At 41.4% G+C, this 13,360-nt stretch overlaps 1 protein-coding gene across 1 annotated transcript in view; it reads left to right on the top strand.

Moving 5' to 3' along the window:
- The window catches only part of Pxb (putative Hedgehog signaling attenuator pxb), a 473,162-nt gene that overhangs the window by 120,286 nt on the left and 339,516 nt on the right, over window positions 1–13,360 (top strand). The gene's annotated exons all lie outside the window — the stretch shown is intronic.

The following is a 13,360-nucleotide window of genomic DNA, read 5'->3' as shown; positions in this document are numbered from 1 at the left end:
AACTTTTTGATCGCGTACGCGTCTATCAACCCTCCGAAGCGCAGCGCGCTCGCAAAGTGGAACGGCTGCTAATCCAAGCTCGGTTCCTCCTCGAATTGATACAAGTTGCTCTCGGCGAGCCGGGGTGCCTGCGATGATGGCTCTTTTTCCGTCTTACCGTCTTTCGTCGCTCCGGTAGAACCGGGGTCGAAGAGAGCGAGGATCGCTGGTAGAACGGCAGCAAGTCGAGATAAAGAAAAGTAGACGCGTTGAAACTGTTGTACGAAGAGCAATATCGTGGGAGGTGGGGGGCCGTGGCTAATCTACATAATAACAGCGTCCGCGATTAAAAACGTCTGCGTGTGTCTGCGGGGGCTCTAAATTAATATTCCGCTGAACTCGAACAAGTGGCTTGGAGAACTTCCCTCGCGGACGTACCAAGAAACTCGCCGGAGTCCCGAGGGTTTCATTAAGACATTTCGGCCGAGCAAACGAGCCTTGCTTATTGCAGTTTTCGGCATTAATTAGTATCCGACGGAGACGAACTTTGGCGAGCCGTTCGTTCCGCCGCGGCCGTGCCGTTGCCGCATCATCCGCCCGTTTTACGCCGCGAGTCTCTCTTCCACGCGTCGCCCGGCCGCTGTTCATCTTTTATCTGTTAAACGGCGCCGCTACCGAACCCCTTTCGACACTAATCCATTTTATACTTGTCAATGAAATCGTATTACTATTCTCCGTGCTTTTAAGATGAAAATAGCGCTAAAACGATAGCTTCGATCGAAAGTCTTTGTGATCCTATTAATTAATTTAAATTTAAATAATTTAATTCGAATTTAAATTTATACATCAAGCTCTGATTTTAAATCAAATTCATGTCACTCAGATTTTAATTCAACTTTATATCAATTATATTCTGATTTAAATTTACATCAATTAAACTTTCATTTGAATTTATGTCAATAAATTTTGATTTAAATTTATTTCAATTAAATCTTAATTTCAATTTGTGTCAATTCGATTTAAATCAATATCTTATTTAACGGAAATTTTATTTACGAACATTTCTATTTAAACCAATACTTTAATTAACTAATTGGTATAGATTGTGTAATATACTATATATTATAGTAATTAGTATATATTATATTAAACAGTATATATTATATTGTACAGTATATATAATATTATATAGTATATAGTATATTACATATTATACTCTAGTACAATGCTTTAACAACTGGAAGTAGTACAGAACGACGTAACGTTACGATGGAGTATAAACGCGGAGTTTAGGTGGAGATATAAATAATGGAGCAGTCGTCAGGGCGGTGTTTTTAGTGTGACATAGCAGGCGTTAATGGCGCAGAAAGGTAACGAACGTCGAACTTCGGAAGGGCGCCGGGGCCATCGCGAAGAGCTAAGCTCTTCGAGTTTCTCGCAGCCCGAGCCAAGTTTAATCAGACGGCGAATCGATGGCTTTAATTGAGGAAACGTCTTACAGTACGATAGCTAGGTGCGGCTGGGTTAATACCCTAATGTATACATCACCCATATATACGTGTATATAACTATACATATATACACATATATATATACGTATACACATATACATGTGCATATATACAGACGCGTGTATCCATATTCGTGCATGGACGCGACACAGGGCCATCCTCGTGGCTAACCCACGAGCACAGCCCGAGCCACTTCGGTCTGTTCGCAATGCACCCTACATCTATCGACCCGAAAACCTCTCGGATCACGTTTTCTATCCTGCCGCATTCTACGCGCGAGTCATCTCCGCGGGCAACTCTCGCGCTGCGCGCCCTCAATCGCAGTTGCAATTCTATCGAAAACGTAGCCGGGAGTGTTGAAAAAAAAAGTCATCGACGGTCCAGAACCAAGAGGGAAGAACGTCGATGGAAATGTTAACAAGTTTAACAAATTCAGCAGAATCGAATATCGGCTCGTTCCAGTTTCGGTTATTGCGAAGTTTAGATACGGCGTCCTGCGAAGAACGTTTCTATTTAGGTTGCAGTAACTCTATACTTCGAGAACTGGTATTAGTTGATAACAATAATTATGGATTTACTTGCAAATAATTCATTGTAATTGTTAGTTTTCTTCGTTAATGATACGTTTCATATTTTACTTTTGAAACCCTTCTGTGATGTCTACATGGCCCATACCATGTATTAGGCTTCTATGTATAACTTTTTCATAACGTCATCGCATAGAATATTTATTAAACTCTGCGAATAAATTTTTAATTTCATGTTAATTAGTATGCCCTCTCATATATTGTGAGTAACATATAATATATATTACAGCACAGTTTTTACAGTTACACACGTATTTTATTTAATTATTATACTCTTTCATATAACAAAAAATAAATAATATATATCACAGTACAATTTTAAAAAATATGCACGTATTTTATTTAATTATCACACCCTTTCATATAATAAGTAAGAAATAATATATATTGTAGCACTTATTTTATCGTATTTTATTTAGTTATTGTACTCATTTATATAACAAAATATAAATAATATATATTACAGTACATTCTCCAAAAATATGTAGATATCTTATTTTTCTGGACTGTATATAAGTCTTTATGGCCACCATAAGAAGCACCTTCTTTATGACACGAATAAATTCATCTGAGAAAATTAAATTATTAATAAAGTGACTACCACGAGAACGTCAAACTAAAATACACTCCTCGCCGTTGGAAACAACGTTTCGCCAATCCGCAGCGCCTTAAACAAGCGGAAAAGACAGTGCACAGGTAGCGAGGCATCACGGAATGAATTACTTATACCGGAACATTTCACGGCGGGCAATAAAAAGCAGTAGGAATCGATCTTCCCTCCGATTTCCGAGCGCCAGCCAACTCCCACTGTTGCATTTTCCGCCGGTCGTAAAACTATTCTGCAGCGGACTTCCGGTTTTTATTCATGCCCACCGCCCCCGAAATTGATGCATCTTGCGGCGCTGCCGGAGATTTTATCGTCCGAGCTTACGGAAATTGCGCCGCCGTAAATAATCATTTTATCAAGAAGGTGTACGAAGATGGTCGCGATGAATCTAGTTTACTGACATCTCGAAGCAAATTAATTTTGGCTATGTACGAGTCATGGACGGCCGTTTCGCGTGGCTTTTTATGCTCCATTGAAATCGGGGACAGAGCATTGGATATTTGATTTGAGAGATTGAAATGACCAATCGACGATCGGGAAGAGGCAGGAGATTGTACGTCGTTGTGGACAATAAATTCACGATTTACGGTGTGTGATAGGGTGTAAAGAGCAATTAAACTCGTATGTTAAGAACAATTAATCGTGTTGTCGTTCGTCAGGAGGAAAATTTCTACTTAACATAAGACATTTTTCCTGGGTTTAGATATTTGAAAAATAATGCAAAATATGATGCAAATAAAATATAAAGCTGGTAATAAGCTAAATAAAATACAAAGTAAAACTGTTACGCGTTTAACAGAAGGGTCTTTAATAATGTCAACAATATTTTGTTAATCATATAGCAATTATCATTGGTGCTTCAGAGGGTCAATCGTCTAAATATCTCTTGGCTCCGCGCGTTCACGATTCACCGCGTCTCGAGCAATGCACACGCGACGGAATAAAACGTGGATACCAAAGGCCAGGTTGGTCACCAAAGGGTTAATGGGAGTAGCGACATAGCCGAGGGCCTCTTGGTGGACAACACCGTGGAAATTGGCGGACGGCGGGAGTGATCGGCGACAGCTTGTGAACGAAGCGTTTCCCGCGTGGCCAAAGGGTCTCTGACGCGTTGTTTCCCACGAGCGTGCGAGACCGTCGGTGCGGCGGCTCTCGCCGAACGATGGAGATGCGTGTTAGATATAGACGAAACGAGCAACCGAAAGAGAGAGAGAGAGACGAAGAGAGAGAGAGAGAGAGAGAGAGAGAGACTCGCCGAGAACGGGCGAGGCGAAGTAATCCGCTTTGCTCGTCCGACACGCATGCCACGCACCGATGTCTCTCTTAGAACTCGAGTGCGTGTTCGAGCTGCAAACAGAGAGACAGAGGAAGGGTTGGAGGAAGCGAGAGACAGGAAGAGAGAAAGAGAGAAGAGGGAAAGGGAAAAGAGAAAAAGGGAAAGAGGGTGAGGTATAAAGGAAAAGAGGAAAAGATGAAACAGGAAGATATATATGAAGATAATAAATACATGAAGAGAAATAGAGAAAGAGAAACAGAGGAAGAGAAACACAAAAAGCGAAACAGAAAAAGAGAAATACAGAAAGGAAAGCAGAGAAAGAGAGAAAACGAGAAAGAAAAGCAGAGAAATAGAAATAGAAAAAGAGAAACAGAGACAGAGAAAAAAGAGACAGAAAAACGGAGAAAGAGTAACACAGAAAGAGGAACAGAAAAATAGAAAAAGAAAGACAGAAAGAATGAAAGAAAGAGAAAGACAAAGAGAAGAAGGGAGACAAAGAAGGAGAGCGCACCAGGCGCCGGAAAATCGCGGAACATCGTGATTTGCACGCGCGTCGCACGCCTCTAAGAGAGGATGATTCACCGAGGGGCGCAGGCCGAGCTAATTTCGGGGGATAACTCGGTCGGCCAGCGATCCCGGCCGTGGATAATTACGATAATTGCCCCGGGAACGTGTCCACCCTCTCTCCAGCCTCTCTCCTGTTCCCGCCGCCGTCTTCCCCCTTGCCCCGTGGTTTTCAATCGGTTACCAGTTACCACGTTGTTACTTTCGCCGTGTGTACACACAGAGCGGCCACCGAAGGAGGATCTGCCGGGTTACATTGGCTACGTTCCAGTCGGTCGCAATTTCGCAGCCGATTCGGCGAACGCGTCGCGAATTTTTCCAACGAGCGCGCGACTCGCTCGCCGAAGAACGAGGGCTGGTGTTTCGAGGGGCGCGTTTATTAGCGGACTCAATATCCTGTGGCGCCAAGGTCGCGCTGCCTTCGGGCCGTTCCGAGCGGTTTCCCTGCCGGATATGAACGACCGATGTCACAGCATTGACAACGACGGATGCGTTGCGCGACGGACTTCGGGCTGTTTTGATATCTCTCCTACGTTCGGCCGGCACCGATAGCCCCGACACCTGTCGAAATTAATCTAGCGCTGCCCGGGAAACGGTCAGGCTAGTTTTCGGAACAACGACCATGATCACCGAGCCGCGCGAGCCGCGAGTTTCTACCGGACGATTTTTCCAACATTTTTGTCGGGTCCAGATGGAAATATGGACGGTTTTTTGTTATCTCGCGGATTGCTAGTTTGCACTTTTTTCTCGACTCTTTTAGATTATCTATTAAAAAGTTGAGTAATGGGACGCGCGAACAGTATAATATCTTGATCTGGAGATATGCACGTGATAGCAAGTTATGTTTGTTATTTCTGGAATACGATATATTATACATTACTCGTTTATAAGTATGAGGATAGTTCCATAAATGACATAGTTATTTTTTAAAAATTATGAAGTCATTAAAGAATATTATTATGATTTTTGTATGTTTCTTGTACAATATTAGAGAATATATTTTACAAATATCTTGCTTTAAATATTGCCGATAACCGCGTAGAAATATAATTAAATTTTCTTTTACTAATTTTATCATTATAATATTAATTTTTTCGTTGTAAAATGTTAAGAAATATTCTTCTATCCAGCTTACAATAATTCTCGTACTTATTTTTCAAATCTTGAACATCTCTTACTAAATAATTCCATAGTTCCGCTACTTAACTTTCACTTACTTCACTCAGTTTAATAATAAATGCTACTGAATATACATTCAAAGTAGAATTTGCCGACATACACTGTTCTATAGCATTACTTCACACATCACTTATTTATTGAATTTGGTGAGAGCTGTGTACCTATAGACAAGGGTGTACAGTCCTGATGACATCGCTGCGTCGACCTTCGTTCTCAAAGAAATAAATTCATTCGCCTTTATCTTACATAATATGCCGGAAAATTGCAAATGCTATTTTTTAATAGTATTTTGTAGCATCTTCACTGATGGATATTTATTTCTCTGTTTCAGGTATGCACTTCCATTGCCAATCTGTACACTGCGTAAGTACAAAAATCCTCCAAAGAGCATCCTATCGCGTCATCTAAAAACTACTTCCAAATCTTTGTCTAATTCTTAACTATTCCATATTTCTTTAGCACCGTTTCTACTACGAAATATTTCAGAACACGCATATTCTACAAAACCAGACCGCGTGACACAGATGCAATCATTTGCCGCGAATGTTTCAACGAAACGATCAGGAAATCCGACAGATTGGTGTTCTTTAAACACTTTTATCGGCGATGTTCATTAACTACCGCCAAAGAGTACAAATTCCCCTCAATCCCCGTTGAAAACAAATTCCGCCTGTTCCGGCAGAAATCGGCGCACGCGGCTCCATCGACTATAACAAAATCCATCAATCGCGGAACTACTCTAATTGCTTTGATTACTTCCGGCATTTTCGTGTCCGCACTAATTCGTGCATTCACCGCGCGGCGGCCGCGCTGTTTAATGCCATTCACCGCGTTTTACGTATTCGTTCAAAGGGGCCGGCGAAACTTATCCCTTATTAACGAGCCGAATTGCAACGGGCTGGGTCCCATAGCGAAACGCGGCGGGAAAATTATTTAAACCGATCATCGTCCCGACTCCGCCACGATCGAACGCGACCGCGTTCGCTCGCGCGCGTCAGGATCATAATGCCGGCTGTAATTATTATTTACTTGCCTTCGCGACGAGCGGCCCGCGAAATTATGATTTATCCGCGGGGGTGACGCAACCGCGAACAATCGCAAAATGGCCACCGGCCTCGATACGCGTGGCCGCCTCGCCTCGCCTCGCCTCGCCTCGCGCACGGACGAGATCTCGCGGACACACCTGCGTGGGTCCGCGCGCGCGGGCGAGGCGACCCGGGTGTCCGCGGGTTACGCGATGGGGCGGTTGACGGGGGTATCGAGGGGGTTGACAGCGTGCACGGGACCTCGTGCGTCCTGTCGCATCCAACCCGTCACAAAGGCCACGATGGATCGCAGAACGCGTCCGAACCGATGCGACGCGTGCTCACGCACCCGTTCATCCGCATTTGTTTATACACGCGCGTCCCGACGCCTAATATTTCACGGTTCGATTCACTGGGCCGGCATCGTCCGAACTAGGACACGCTGTTTCGCCGCCAACGGGTCCCCGGCCGGAGCACCTGCAATCAAAGTACCTCTAACCGCGGACGCAACTCTACTCGAGCCCCGTTCTCAACGCGCTTTCCTTTCGCCCGTTTGATCGGCGATCGTACACCGGACAGACCGTCCATGGAAAAATCGTTATTCAAGTTTTCTGGGGCGGAAGTAAAGGGGGGAAACTTCTCTTCTACGAAGACGTTTTAAAACGAACCGCGCCATGGTAATTGTTTGACCTGAACCACCGAGAGGGGTGGTTCGAACTTGGAAAATTTGTTAAAAAAATCGGACGCGGTTCCATGCTACGTCTTTTAATGGGCAAGGACCGTCGGGGAAAATTCAGTTTCGGGATGGTGAAGTGGAGGCTCCAAGTTGAAATTGAGCTCGGCCAGACTTTCGCGCGACCTTTTTTCACGGAGTTATTGAGGTTCGAACGGTCGATGTTTCTCGGTGCTTCGTTTATCGCGGAGGAGATTGCGAGTGTTTGCTATGGAAGCTGCTGAAGTCAATATTTTAATTCAAGAAAATACTTGAGATTCTTTAATTAACTGTGGTTAATTTGTTTAACATTTTAATATTCTTTAATATTATATTCTTTAACATTATATTCTTTATTTAATTAACCCTTTGCGGACCAGGGTTTGGAATTCCTAGTAGATATACCGCTAAGAAAAAAGATTTCTATATCAAATACAGGACAACTGTACAATTTATTTTATAAAAATTGAGTGACACACTTTCGTGAAAATCAACGAGGTTCTTTTTTTTTAATTTCTTGCGAGAATATACAATTCTATAAATTTTTGTCGTGTCTGGCTTAAAAATTGAGTTGCTTAACATTAATTACTTTTTTAATATATTCTTACGCTTTGCAAATATCAATGAAATTGAAAAGATATGACAGATTAACCTAAAAATGTAATTTACAGATCTGAACAAATAATTCTGTCACCCACATATGAGTGACGCGGCTGTCAAAGTGTTAATTCATATTTTTACGTTGATTGATTGCTAATCCATCAAAATTCAGTTATTAATCATTTTTGCAAGAGATGTTGTCGATCATAATTAAACTGCAGATTTTATGCATTCATGAAAAAAATAACTAGAAAAAATATCAAAATGTGAATCCATCGGAAAAATTTAATAACATTTTCCATCGTCTCTTCGATTCATTAAAATTGTAAAATTCATAAAGCAGAAGAAATACATTTTTATTTTAATAAAATAATTTTATTATAAAATAAGGTGGATAATAAAAAAAAACTTAACAATTAAATAAATTATTCCCTACTATAAAAATTCATCGCTGAAGAGGCTAAGAAAACTCTATACCCTTTCGAAAACAATTCTCAACGGTGTATTGTAGTTTGTCCAGATCGCCAGCTAAGCACGGGTTAATAGACAGCCGGGGTCCGCGATAAACGCGACCCGAGCCCCGGTCTTCCGTTGTTCGCGGCGAGCGACGCCGAGGGTAAATAGCAGGTGGAAAGTCACCGATTGCGTGATCGTCGTGATATTCCGGCACTAGACTTTCATCGTCTCGCTCTCCCTCTCTCTCTCTCTCTCTCTCGCTGTGTGTCGATGTGCACGAAAACGAGCTCGGGTAATGGATCCATTCGTGGCATGTAATTCGAGTGTTTCGCATTACCCCCTTGGTGGAGGAAAGCCGTGTTCGTGTGTGTTCCGCGTCGCGTCGCGCCCGGCACGAACTGCGCTCGGCGCAATAGTGCAACGGGACGTCGGGACACAGAGGCAACGCGGCGATCTCGAATCGGCAAACCGGCTGGAACCGGCCACGGATTCCCATGATTCCGCGTCGATACGTTTTATCGTACGTAGAAATTGTTTTCGCCTCCCCCGGTTAACGGCCGTTCGTCATGAAATTCCTCCGCCCCGCCGAAAGGAAAAAGAGCCGCGACGTGCCGCGATCCTCATTTGCATGGAATCGCTTCTAAGCTCGAAACCTACGGCGACCATTATTTTTCGATGCTCGCGTACGCCACGCTCGATAGGGAATTGGATGACCGCTGCGATCTTTCCGGTAGATCGCACGCGAAACTTTGTATTCGGGGATGCAGTGTTCTTTGATAATTATTACTTGATGGAAGCTTGCCGATTTTAGTATCGATTAACCTAACATCGATTATCATCGGCAACACTTTCAACATTGAAAATTCAATTAGAATCTTAAAATTTTATAATAATAACTATCATCATCCTTCGTGTTGCTGGCGAGACTTACTTACTTTTCCAGTTAACAATTTTAATATTAACAATTTAATATTTAATACTGTTAACGATTTAATATCTAATTTTATTTGTAGAGAATATTATTCAGTTAAATAGTATTTCGAATTGTGCATATATTGGCGATATATCGGCTATCATAGTTCCGTAAAAGCATCGTTCATTTTTTGTTGCAACGTGCTCTTGCATAATATAACAGGTGGGAAACTGGAGGCATGCCAAGCTGAAAAATGTTACCGATTGAAACCTCTGTAATTGCATTAGTAAATATTATTCATGACTGATCCTAGCATAGATTTCAAGAGTAAACTGTTCTCTTTAAAATGGAAACTAAAATTTTGCGATTTTTATTGGCCGCTTTACAGAGATTTACAGGATAGGTGTACTGTCCATTTTACAATAAAACGACTAGACTATCGAACTTGATCCTCGTTTCTGTATCATAAATTAACTTAAAAAAGTCGTTTTTTAAGTTTCAAGGAATCATTTTAAAGAAATATTGCAAAGGTTTTCGAGATGTTTCAATTTGTTACATTTTCGAGTAAAACGATATCTTATGTTCCGGTTTATTAAGAGTTGTTGCATGATAGGAAAAATTGATATTTATCGATGAGTTGATAAAAAAAAAATGATAAGAAAAAAAACTATACAGTAGAATAAGCATTAATAATGCATATAAAATTTATTATTTCCTTTCATATCAAAAACAGAAATAACTTTTTCTAATCTAATATCTAATATAATCTATCATTTTTACCGACACGGTAAGTTAACTATTAACTACTATATATATACGGAATGCTGCTCGTAACTCACGTCTTAAATCAGCAACAAAACAGCAAGCGTTCTCATCATCGTTCGTGTCGCGCGCGCCGTCGACGCTCGAGAAGAAATTTCGATCGACATGGCAGCTTTCCAACGATTTGCATAAACTGTCCGACCGCGGCGCAAACCATGAGATCCCATCAAAAAACACAGTATAATTGCGTATAATGATTCGACTCGCGCCGCTTGTAACATTTGATGTACGATTGCCACGGCTGTAATTCCCGGAGTCGGCCTAACGCATCGATCGCCGCCTAATCGAGTCGACGTAATCGTTGCGTGATTACGGTTTAGCTGTACGCTCATTATTTTTTTTCTTCCCTTACTGCCGGCCGCGCGCGGTAATTTCAGTAGAACTCGATTAGACGGCTAGCGGTCTGCGCGGCGGCGCCGGCTTGTATAGCAGATCCATACAGAGGACGGTCGCAATTACTCTTCCCGGAAAGCAGCCCACGAGCAACTAATATCCGTTGTAATTACTTCGGAAAGTGGAGAGAGAGAGGGAGAGAGAGAGAGGTCGCGAGAATGCGTGTACACGTGCGTGCAATATTCAAGGGTCACTGAAGGCGGTTCAATTATCGGACACGAGCACGGAGGAAACGGTAAGTCCGAGAGCTTCACCTTAAATGCCGCTCGTGGGAAAGTCTTAATACGATCGTTTACTGCGATCCTCCTACGATTCGTCGGCCGCGTCTTGCTATTGCGATCGCGAGCCGGAATGCGAGGCGAAATAGCGAGAGAAGTGCAGTGGAGGGCGAAATTCGGTCAACATATCCACGCAGAAAATTGAAACCCATGAAACCCTTGAAAAAGCCGTGGTTTTTTAACCTTTTTAATCGAGCTAATAATAAAAATTTGATTGGAATCGATTGACCTTGGCATAAGCTGTAAACAATTAAAGATCGCAAAATCGCTGTTTTTCACAAATATCAACTAAAAATAATTTTTACATGATTCAATAATTGTACCATAACTATGCGACGACCTATTTTGATGAAATTTTCAACTCGCCTATAAGATACCGAAAAGTATCAAAAAATATTTTATAAATTGTCATTATAGACTCGGATAAAAAGCTATTAAAAACAACAGGATTTTAACAGGTTTTAATGAAAAATAAAATATATTCGTCAATGGTTAAATATTTTTAATCTCTGAAGGTCAAGGTGGCATAAATTGAACAAATAACAAATTATAACATATAACAAATATGATAAAAAATTTCGTAAATTATTACGCAATAACTGTGTATAGTGTAATATTTAAATATTTGTTCTCTCTTTTGTAGCACATTATACATACAGCACGTCTCAAAAAAGCCACGTTAGATAAATGATCAAACAAACAGCGAGGAATATTTTTAACATATCTGTGGCGAGCGAGTTTCGATTCACACTGTATAATGAACGAAGTCAATTTCAATGGTAGCCCCGTACAATCAACTTTGATGAGGTATTCAGAGCAGCTTTCGCGTTCAGAACCCAGCACTTTTGCCACAAACTTTGCATTTCTATTTAATGGACTTCCCTACGGGAACATATTTTTATGTGGCTTTAACATTGTAAAAGCATTAGCATTAATATTACAGGAACCAAGTTTCCCAAAGCTTTGTGTAACGTTGATGACCTGGGCCAAACGCATAATACGAGATTGTCGGAAGCTTTTTACTTCCACGCTGCGCGCCGGAAAAATATTACGCACAAAGCTCGGCCACGCTTATTGTTTGCGCAGCTTTCACAGTTTTCTTTTCTATTTTACGCGAATTCATTTCCGATCAACTTCTCCGGTTTCCGTTTTAAAGGGAGGGGGTTAGCCACAGGCGAAACGTTGAAATAAACATATTATCTGGGATTTTTTTATAACAAGGAATATTGTTGGAGCTTCTTCGTCACTTTTCATACGTATTGTTTCATATTTCCAGATATATACGTTTTTCTATCGTTAGTTTTCATCGACGTTCGTTGAAATAATGAATCTCATTGTTCCGGTCGAGATTAAATAAAAAGTAAAAAATGATTTTTATAAGAAAAAATGAATTTTCTGGCATGTGTTTGTTCTGGCCTTTGCTTTTGAGAAAATTGACTTTTCTTATCCTCTAGGCGGCAAATTTTTTCTAAAATATGGAATAGTTTATAAAACGGGAAATCAATAATTACAAAGCTACATATGCAGATTAAAAACAGATATACTAGTATAAATAATTTTATTAGAGTCAATATTCTTTGTAACTTTGGAGTAATAACGTCTCAGAATAATTGCACTTCTGAGCATAAATACTTTAAATATCTTTAGAATTATGTCCACTGTTGCATCTAATTTTAAGAAGAGAGCAAAAGCAATATCATAAGAAGTCATAAATCAGTTTCCATTAAAATTTGTCAAATATATTTCTTTACCCCTACCCACGCTATAATAAAAACAGAGAAAAACATGAACAAATTCTATATCCTAATTCTTCCCAGGCAATTTTGATTAATCGCTTTTAGATCTCATTAAGTTTAATATTAAACTACGAATCATTATTATAAAATATTCTTGAATAAAGAAGCTCACACCAAAATCTCTTACATTTCCATAATATCAATAATTGTAAAATAAAATACAAGAAAGCAGAGATTCTGCCCGATTATGGAATTCCAGCGTTAAGAAATACGGGACAAATGCAAATAAACATTTTCCTTTACCAAACACGTGACCATTCGCGCCGTTCGGTGTATCCGTGCCGGGTCCCCGTATGAATAAACCATTAACAAAATTGAACGAAACACCTCCGCCCACCCCCGACAGATCGAACGACGCCGCTGTCTGTTGCACGGGCGGCGGTGGCGGCGGAGAGGGGGGGAGGGAGACGGGGATTCATCTGGCGAGCAATTGCTCCGTAAAATAGGTGGAGATTGCGTTTGTCTGTCGTAAGGGGAAGGCGCAAAGCCGCGTGGGAGCAGCTACTCGCTCGCAGGTCCCCGCAATCGCGTACAACCGTGCTTTTCGCTCACGCACGCGAATGCTTTGCCCCACCAACGCCGCCCCCTCGACGGCGACGCGTCCGCCGCCGCCTCCGAGCCGGCGCGCCGCCCGTCCCCGCCGAGGAATCTGCATATTTATG

This window comes from Augochlora pura, chromosome 4 (genome assembly GCF_028453695.1).
Source record: "Augochlora pura isolate Apur16 chromosome 4, APUR_v2.2.1, whole genome shotgun sequence".
In the NCBI taxonomy this organism is placed as follows: Eukaryota; Metazoa; Arthropoda; class Insecta; order Hymenoptera; family Halictidae; genus Augochlora; species Augochlora pura.
This window is presented reverse-complemented; position numbering and strand designations above follow the sequence as displayed.